The sequence below is a fragment of the Canis lupus genome, chromosome 1, assembly GCF_011100685.1.
Source record: "Canis lupus familiaris isolate Mischka breed German Shepherd chromosome 1, alternate assembly UU_Cfam_GSD_1.0, whole genome shotgun sequence".
Taxonomy (NCBI): domain Eukaryota; kingdom Metazoa; phylum Chordata; class Mammalia; order Carnivora; family Canidae; genus Canis; species Canis lupus.
Window position 1 is genome coordinate 46498312 of NC_049222.1, and position 3846 is coordinate 46502157.

Sequence of the window (3846 nt, forward strand, 5' to 3'; positions counted from 1 at the left end):
CAGTATTCACATTTTGAAAGTCCCAGAAAAAAGGAAAAAAGGAAAGAGGGAAGGAAGGCCGAAAATATCATTAAGGAAATCAGGGCTGAAGTTTCCCAAATCTGGGGAGAAATATAGCCACCAAAATACACGAAGTTTAAAATTCCCCAAACATTTTCAACCCAAAGAAATATTCACCAAGACACATTATAATCAAATTCTAAAATCAAAGACAAAAAGAATTTTTTTTTTAGATTTTATTTATTTATTCATGAGAATACACAGAGAGGAGAGAGAGAGAGGCAGAGACACAGGCAGAGGGAGAAGTAGGCTCCATGCAGGGAGCCTGACGTGGGACTCGATCCCGGGTCCCCAGGATCACACCCTGAACTGTAGGCGGCGCTAAACCGCTGAGCCACCGGGGCTGCCCGACAAAAAGAATTTTTAAAGTGGTAGGAGAAAAAAGATTTATCTAATACAAGGGAACCCCAATAAAACTATCAGCAGAAACCCTGCACAGCAAGAGAAACAATCAACAAAACTAAAAGACAACTTACTAAATGGGAGAAGATATTTGCAAATGACATCTCTGACAAAAGGTTAGTATCCAAAATATATAAAGAACTTATACAACTCAATATCAAAAAAAAGGGAAATAATCCAAATAAAAATGGGCAGAAGACATGAACAGATATTTCTTTAAAGAAGAAATAAAGATGGCCAATAGACACATGAAAATATACTCAACATCACTAATTATCAGGGAAATGCAAATCAAAACTACAATGACATATCACTTTATACCTGTCAAAATGGCTAAAATTAAAAACACAAGAAACAATAAATGTCGAAGAGGGTGTGAAAAAATAGGAACCCTCATGCACTGTTGGTGAAAGTACAAACTGGGGCAGTGAGTGTGGAAAATATTATGGAATTTCATCAAAAAGTTAAAAATGGAACTACCCTACAATCTAGTAATTGCACTACTGGGTATTTAACACACACACACAAAAAAAAACACTAATTCAAAGGGATACATGCACCCCTATATTTATTGCAGAATTATTTACAATAGCTAAATTATGGAAGCAGCTCATGTTCATGAATGATGAATGGATAAAAATGATGTGATATATATATATATTATAGAAAAATACCATATGATTTCACTCATATGTAGAATTTAAGAAACAAAACAAACAAGCAAGGGAGAAAAGAGAGAGACAAACCAAGAAACAGATTCTTAACTATAGAGAAAAAACTGATGGTTACCAGAGGCAGGTGGGAGGAAGGGTGAAAGAGGTGAAGGGGATTAAAGAGGATGCTTATCATGATGTGCACTGGTAATGTATAGAATTCTTGAATCACTATACAGTACATCTAAAACTAACATAACACTAGATGTTAACTATACTGGAATTAAAATTAAAACTTAATTTAAAAAATTAATTAATTTTTTTAAAAAACTATCAGCAGAAACCTTTCAAGACAGGAAAGAATGGGATACATCTTCAAAGTGCTCAAATAAAAAACCTGCAAAGCAAAAATATGATGCCCAAGAAAGTTATCCTTCAAAAATAAAAGAGATAAAGATTTTCCCAACAAAAGTTGAGAAAATTTACCACAATACCTAAGAAATGCTAAGAAAGTTTCTCACACTTAAATGAAAGTATGCTAACTAGTAATATAAAAACATATGAAAGCATAAAATCCACTAGTAAAGGTAAGTATACAGTCAAATTCAAAATATCCTAATACTGCAATGGTGTTAAGTAAATCCATTTTAACTCTAGCATATAAGTTAATAGAAAAAAGTGTTCAAAATAACTATAGCTACAATATTTTGTTAATGGATACATAACATAAAAAGATGTAAATTGTGACATCAACATCAAATGTGAAAAGCAAGAACTTTTTTGTACAATTGAAGCTAAGTTGTTATCAGTTTTAAATAGACTGTTATAAATTCAGATATTATTATGAAGCTTCATGGTAATCACAAAGTAAAAGCCTATAATAGATACACAAATGATAAAAGGAAAACAAAGCATATAAGTACAAAAAAAATCAATTCACAAAGAAAATAGCAAGAGAGAAAGGAACCAAAAAATAATCAGAAAACATTTAAAATGGTGCTGGCAAGTCCTTACCTATCAATAATTACTCTAAATATAAATGGTTTAAATTATCCAATGAAAAGACAGAAGGACTAAATGGATTTTTAAAAACCAAAACCCAAGTATATGGTACATGCAAGAGACTTACTTCAGCTTTAAGGGTACCCATAGGCTAGAAGTGAAAAAATAGAAAAAGGTATTCCATACGAATGGAAACTAAAAGACAGCAGGGGTAGCTATACTTATATCAAACAAAGTGGACTTTAAGTCAAAAGCTGTAACAAGAGACAGAAAGGCCATTATATAATGATAAAGGGGTCAATTCATCAAGAGAATATAATGATTGTAAATATATTTGTACCCAATATCAGAGCACCTAAATATATTAAACAATTATTAACAGATCTGAAGGCAGAAATAGGCAGCAATGCAATAATAGTAGGGAACTTTAATACTCTTCTTTCAACAATGGGTAGATCATTCAGACAGAAAATCAATAAGGAAATAATGGACTTGAACTATACTTCAGACCAAAGGGACCTAACACGAATACAGAACATTCCATCCATCAGCAACAGAATATACATTCTTCTCAAGCACACACAAAACATTCTCTAGATTGCATGCTGGGTCCAAAAAAATGTCTTAAAAAATTAAGAAGAGTGAAATCATATCAAGTATCTTTTCCAACAAAAATAGTATGAAATTAAAATTAGTAAGGAAAGAAAAGCTGGAAAACTCACAAATATAGGGAAAATAAACAACCTACTTCTCAACAACCAATGGGACAAAGAAATCAAAAGAAATTTTTAAAAATCTTAAGACAAACAAAAATGGAAATACAACATATTGAAAGCTATAAGTTTTTAAAAAGCAGTTCTAAAAGAGAAGTAACAAACACCTATACTAAGAAAGAAAAAGATCTCATATAAACAATTTAAACTTACACCAAAGGAACTAGAAAAAGAAACACAAACTAAGCCTAAAGTTTGCAGAAGAAAAGAAATAATAAAGATTAGAGCAGAAACAAATTAGAAACCAGAAAGACAATAGAAAAGATCAACAAAACTAAGAATTGTTTTCTTAAAGAGATAAACAAAATTGACAAACCTTTAGCTAGACTAAATATGAAAAAAGAGAGATGACTTAAATTAATAAAATTATAAATAAAAGAGGAGACATTTCAACTGATACCACAGAAATATAATGAATCAGAAAACTACTATAAACAAATATATGCAAATAAAATAACTTATAAGAAATGGATAATTCCTAGAAACATACCAAGACTGAATCAGATAGAGGATAGATAGATAGATAGATAGATAGATAGATAGATAGATGATAGATAGATAGATATTGGTATATATAGTCATATATGTACTACATATATAATATTAGTAACTAATGAACAATCTGAAAGAGAAATTAAGAAAGCAATCCCATTGTGCTCGCTTCGGCAGCACATATACTAAAATTGGAATGATACAGAGAAGATTAGCATGGCTCCTGCGCAAGGATGACACACAAAGAAAGCAATCCCATTTACAATCGTAGCAAAGACAATAAAATATTCAGGAATAAATCTAACCAAAGGGGTTAAAGATCTATACATTGAGAACTATAATACATTGATCAAAGAAATTAAAGAAGACATAAATAAGGAGAAAGATATCTCATGTTCTTGAATTGAAAGAATTAATATTGTGGAAAGTCCATGCTATCCAAAACGATCTGCAGATTCAATGCA

At 31.0% G+C, this 3846-nt stretch overlaps 1 non-coding gene across 1 annotated transcript; it reads left to right on the top strand.

Moving 5' to 3' along the window:
* The first annotated feature begins 3543 nt into the window (after window positions 1–3543).
* LOC119869961 lies at window positions 3544–3645 on the top strand. The gene has a single exon (XR_005354920.1). It is a non-coding gene; the product is annotated as a U6 spliceosomal RNA (small nuclear RNA).
* The last annotated feature ends 201 nt before the right edge of the window (window positions 3646–3846 follow it).